At 42.5% G+C, this 6,000-nt stretch overlaps 1 protein-coding gene across 4 annotated transcripts in view; it reads left to right on the top strand.

The window, feature by feature from the left end:
- CYRIB (CYFIP related Rac1 interactor B) overlaps positions 1 to 6,000 on the top strand; it is a 74,897-nt gene continuing 68,897 nt past the window's right edge. For 3 of the 4 annotated variants that reach the window (XM_041407611.1, XM_041407608.1, XM_041407610.1), the window contains exon 1: positions 1 to 128. The gene's annotated coding sequence lies outside the window, so the exon portion shown is untranslated. Of the gene's footprint in view, positions 129 to 495; positions 511 to 6,000 lie in introns of those variants that run through there. The other variant, XM_041407609.1, reaches the window with a different exon arrangement.

Genomic DNA, 6,000 nt, shown 5'->3' with positions numbered 1-6,000 from the left:
CCCGCCAGCCGCGCGCGCCGCTCCGTCGCTGCTCCGGCCGAGCGGGGGAGGCGGCGGCTCCGGCTCCGCTCCCGATCCCGGTCCCGCTCCGGATCCCGGTCCCGCATCGCCGCGCGCGGGGCGGCTCGGTGAGTGCCTGCAGGGCGGGAGGGGCCGGGCGGGGCTCTCGCCGCCGCATCCCTCGCGTTCCCTCGGCGCCGGCGGCGCGACCCCCGCCCCGTTCCCGCGGGGCCCCGTTCCCCGCCCGGCTCCAGCTGTTGCTCTCCCCGCTCCCTCGGCGCTTCGCAACTTCTCCCGTCCCGCCGCCGCTTCCCCCCGCACGCCGAGGAGGGGCCCCGGGGCGCGGGGGAAGCGGCGGCCGCTGCTCCCTCGGCGGGGAACCACGCGGGTCACCCGGGACCGGCCGCCCTGCCCGGGGCTTCCCCGGCGCTCCCGCGGCTCCTTCCCCCGTCGCGGGAACGGCGTCTGGTTTGTGCCCGGTGCGAGTGCGGGCGGCTCCCCGGGATGCAGGTAGTGCCGCGGGATGGAGTGACAGTGTTAATGGATAACGGGAGGGGAGAGCTCCTGAAGGGACACTGCAGTCCTTCGGAGTGTGGCTGAACGTGCAGCGGGCTAAGCGGAATACAGGGATCGTCGCACATTTGTCATGGGTAGGGTGTATCCTGCAGGTTTGTGTGCAGCGCTGTGATGCTGGGGCTGTGATTCCAGGTTGGATTAAGGTGAATTTGGAGTCTGTAACAAGAGTGTTGTTTCTAACCTATTCATTATATAGGCGATAAAATCAAATTTTAATTCCATTATAATTTTCTCCCATGTAATGCAATGATAAGGACGCCTGCAATTTAATTTTTTGTTACTTTTTAATCTGGTGTCATATCTGACTTGGTAAAAAAATGCAAGAAGTTTCTTCACAGAAACATTTGAGACCCCAAAGAAAGCAAGAGACTGTGTGTTATGAAGGTTTTTGAAGTTTTTTTTCTCTATCTGTTCCATAGCATCAGCATCCTGGATCCAAATGTCAGCAACAGTGTGACAGCTGTCATACTGCTGTGATAGTGGAGTCTTACTAACATTTAAAATCTGTCATTCTGAGTTTCTGGTAACATAATATGGAAATACAAGTGTACATTAGCATGTATGTTAATCTTCAAACCAGTAAAACATTTTCTAGATTGATCTGATAATCTGGATTCTTCCTTATTACTGTTTCTAGTGCTAAGAATTGTAAAGTCGCTTTTGCTCTAATTCTCTCCCCTCTCATTGACATAGAATTTTCTTTCTTTGTGCTCTGCTTGAACTTTAAATATAGTTTTTAGTTAATCAGCACTTTCTGTTGTAGGTTGTGCAGATTTGGGTGTTGGGCAGTAAAAAGCCTGAGATTATTGTTGTCAAGGTTGGAACGTGGATTCAAACTTAAAAGCTTCCCCCTGACAAATATCTTTCTTCAGCAAGGTGTGTTCTTTTGCAGAATATGCCTTTAGTTCTGTGTGGCAAGCTTAACAGCAAAATCCTAAACCACATGAATAAGATACTGCTGTTACATGAAGTTGGATTGTTTCTTGCCTGGCATACAGAGAGTATTCTATTGTTGAAACAGAAGCTTTGAGTAGGAGAGAAGATAGCTTTTTATCCCAGTCAGACTGTCAGATTTGTTATTGCATATATTCGCTGTCTGAGAGCAGGGGCTGTGGAAAGATGTGATCCCGGGATTGTTTTAAAATATCCCTGTCAAGAAGTACCACGATTATATGAAAGTAAGGAATGAATTTGATCCCATCTGTTATACAACTTCCATTTGTCATCAGGTGCTCTAGATTTTCTTCCTTGTTTGCAGTTTAGCTGGGGCCACCTGAGGGGACAGATTATAGAAGAGTTTGTCTTCTGAAAGTCTCTGCCTCTTCCTGTGACAACCTTCCCTGCTCTGGCTGTGGAAACCTGATGTCAGCCAGTTCTCTTCTTGCATACAAAACTATCTTGTCCCTTTATCAGGTTTTTGTGTGAGTCTTTCTCTTGATAAAGAGAAAAAAGTGATAAATTTTTTATTGTATCTATCAGTAGTTGTATATATTTCCAAAAGAATCGATTGTTAAATTAATTTAATGCAATAGTTTAAAGACACTTATGGGGGCATCTTAAGGTGTCTGTCACCAGACCTCTAACAGTGCTTACTAAACACTTGGAATTAATACTGTAAAGAGACAGAAGGGCAGGGAATATTTGTATTGCAAACTACTGAATTATTGAGTAACACAGTAACAGAAATTGTCTCTGTCATTTGGAAAAGCATATGTAGGGGCCACTTTGGATTTCTGCAGCTGCTTTGGCATGGTAAATGTAAATGCAGATTTTTTTCCTCTCGCTGTGTATCTTGGAGAATACAGACACACAAACAGCCTGCAGTCCCCTTTTTCTTGTTCCTGCCTGCCAGCTGGGGGCATAGATGGAACCAATGCATATCTTGACGTAGTGGAGACAGGCAAAATTAAAGCTTGTGTGCAAGGAATTGGATTTGTTTTTTAAGCAGGTTTGCATGTGGCTGTTGTAGTTCATTTGGTTGGTGTTTTTTAGGAAATGATGGCACTAGTGTAAGTGAAGGTTGTCACCTTTGCCTGTCCTACCTGCAGGCTTGTTCTCTTTAATGATACCAAGAGTTTCTGTCATTGATGTAGATAGGCATGAGTTGAGAAGAAAGACTCCTGTTCATTAAGGTAATGTTAACTGCCCTGAAGTACATTACAAATCAGTTTTATGAGACACGTTCATCGTAAAAATGTTTGAAAATACATCTTCAAAGGTAAAATATTTTGAGTGTTGTCAAACTGCATCTCATGGATTATCAGCTGTCAAGCAAATGTGCTACAGGCAAGGCATGCAGCTCATGTGAATATATGTGCTGAATCCACACAGGGCTCGAATGTCAGTGCCAACTCCTGTGCTTAAACCCAGGATGCAGAGAGTCATCCTGGTAGTCATTCTGGTCCAACTGAATCCCTCCAGTCTGTCAATGTGGCTTCAGAGGTGATGGGAGTGTGGGGACTGGGGATATGAAGGCAACTCTGCTTGGATTGGAAAGAGTTAAGCACTGGGGACCCTGAAGTGTTGGCACTGCTTACTAGTTGTGACACCTGAAATACATGCATCAGTTAGGCAGGGTAAGAATTATTTCAAATAATTTTCCAGCAGTTAATGTTGGCCACTTGTACCATTTGATGTCTTTTCTACTCCCATTTGTTTGCATATATCAAGAGCACTTTTAAGTAAATGGATGATCCTCTTGCACACCTCTTAAATTTTTCTTTATTATTAATCTATGGCCATATAAACTTTACTTAGCATAATCAGTATTTTCTACCTTGTGATCATGGAAAATTTAATGCCTCCACTCAATGTAGAGAAATCTGCATTCCTCTTCATGTTTACAAAGACAGGCACTTACTCGATTGCCTTTAATTTCAGGATCTCTTATAAAATCACCTCAGTTTCCCCCCATCTGTGATTCAGGAATGTTCTCTTGAGTGCCACAAGTTGGCTGCTGCACTGGCAGAGTGTTTCCAACTGTCTAAAATTTGCTGAGGGCAATAGGCTCTTACATAGGCACTGTTACACTTCCAGTGCTTACTGGGGATGCATGTATTGCAATCATATAAACAGCAGAGCTTAACAGAAACCAATGACAAACAATGACCAGTTTTAGAATTGACTAGGTAAAGCTGAAAGTATTTTTAACTGCAGCACTTTCTCCTGTGTTCCCCATCCCCTGTGGTTTTAGTTGCATTCTGCTTTTTAGAAATGGCATTTTGTCCTCCCTGTCATGTGAAAGCCTGATGTACAGAGAGTACCTTCACTGTGGAAACAGTGAAACTAGTTACAGGCAAAGCATAATTGAAAGGTGTAGGGAAAATGATGCATTCTTTGGCCTTTTACTCATGATCATTTGAATTTCAGGGTAGTTGTAAGACAGTCATGGTTGTGAGGTAAGGACTGACCCTGTCCTGCTCAGTATGTTTATAAGGCTTATGAACTCAGATCTGTTGTTACAACCTTTGCTGTCTAGTTATGCTGCCCTCTTCATTTAGTGTTGCTCTTGAATATGGTGATATTGATGAAATGTTTAGTAACTTATTTCTGGTTAACTCTGACAATGTTAATGTTCATGTAATTGATTTGTGAAAGTATTTTTGGTTCCAGACTTATTATCTTTGAATGTTCTTTAGGATTGCTTTTTCAGCACCTAGAAAAAGAATTTTTATGATTCTGTTACCTAGACTAATGTCAATACCTAAAGTATTGACTAATTTGTGTCTTGGGAAAGGCTGTTTTTTACCTGCTTTGCACTAACCTAAAGTTCTCATGCTGCATTTGGGGAATGGTATCTGACTGACCAAACCTGCCTTTTTTTTTTTTTTTTTTTTTTTTTCCTACTACATGAAAGCATTGCAGGACTGTAGGAAAAATTGGGGACTAAATATCTCTGAAATGAAGAGATTGTACATAAGTACAATCTTCAAGTGTGGAAAACTAGTTTTCTGTAATAATGTTTGTATGGGAGGATGTATTTTTATTATTCTGCTCTGTTCAGTGAAAATGCTGTATGGTTTGTGGTCTTGATTACTAAGTGTTGAACTGATTCTCTGGCTTATATGTACAGCACTTGGGATTCCCAGGTGGTCCCTGTGCAAATAGTGTGACTGGGTCTGGGACAGCTTAGCTTGTGAGATTTGAGTGCATTCAGTTTGGTGTGGCTGGAGCTACAAAAATAGCATGCCTTGCAAAACAGGCCTTCTGTCTGCCACCCACACCAAAACCTAAAGCTTGATCCTGTAGGCAGTTAATACGTTTATCTAGGAGGCTGATTCCATCAGCAAATGCTTTACCTGAAATTGGTGTCCACCAGGCAAAAAAAAAAAAAAAATTATATTGGTAATCACTTTATATATAAGAAAGTGCAGCAGAACGCTGTCCTAGATACATTTTTAAAAGCACTTTTTACTTCAGACTACAGGGCTTAAATGTTCCCCAGTAGTAGGAGGTAGTTCTGTGAGCAAATTCTGTTTAACTGGCATAGTTCAAAAGACTCTTAAATTCAGCCATGAGGCAATTCTGGTTCTCCTTCAGTCCTAGATGATTAAATTAAATGGAGTGTTAGCGTGAGTAGCTTTTTCTGGTGTACTACACAAGGTAATAGATGAGTTCCTAGGAGCCCTAGTTGTAAATTAGATGACTGGAAAGCCCCGTTTCTGTGTCTAGTGGCTGTAGCAGTTTAATAACTTCAAAAGTTAGATCTAATTGCGTATTCTCCAGTCAGGTGTGGCACTGGATGATGGCTCATTCTCCTTTTTATTGCAGCAGTCTTGAGGGTAACATCCTCAGGGAAACAGATTTCTTGCCTTTTTGTGTTGCACAGCAAAGGTGTTTGTTTCAGCCTCTGATGTACAAATCAGTTTGACCCTCTGCTGTTGAAAAAAAAAAAAAACACCAAAAACCAGACACACTTCTGAATTCTAGCACTCTTATTCTGAAAAAAAGAAAAAAGAGCTATAAGAATTAATAAGCAATACAATCAGAGCGGAGTTTTTTATTGTTTTGTGGGTGGGTTTTTTTAATTTTTTTGTGGTGCTTTTTGCTGGGGGGGGGAGGGTTTGTTGTTTAAACAGAACCTTTCTGTTTAGTGTCCTTGAAAGTGAAAATTCTTAGGCAAAGTGCATTCTGGGCATGAAAGACAGTTAATTTCTTGTTGTATTTGCACCTTTTATGTGCTGAGACATATAGTTACTAGAAACTGTTCCCTTCAAAGGTGGAAGTGAAATAAGTAACCACTAGGCTCCATGAGGCTTCATTTCAAAGATAAAATTGCTGACCTTTTACATAAATGAAGATCATACAGACAAGAGAGAGCATTGTGTAAGGGTTGCTTATGGAAGCAGTTAATTGATTCGGAGTTTAGATTTCCTGCTTCTGTGTGGGGAGATGTGGATTTGTCAGCTGAACGGGCAATTGAAT

Source organism: Onychostruthus taczanowskii, unplaced genomic scaffold (genome assembly GCF_017590055.1).
Source record: "Onychostruthus taczanowskii isolate IOZ18803 unplaced genomic scaffold, ASM1759005v1 scaffold27, whole genome shotgun sequence".
Lineage (NCBI taxonomy): Eukaryota > Metazoa > Chordata > Aves > Passeriformes > Passeridae > Onychostruthus > Onychostruthus taczanowskii.
The sequence above is the reverse complement of the archived record's forward strand: the minus strand, read 5'-3'. Positions and strand labels throughout refer to the sequence as shown.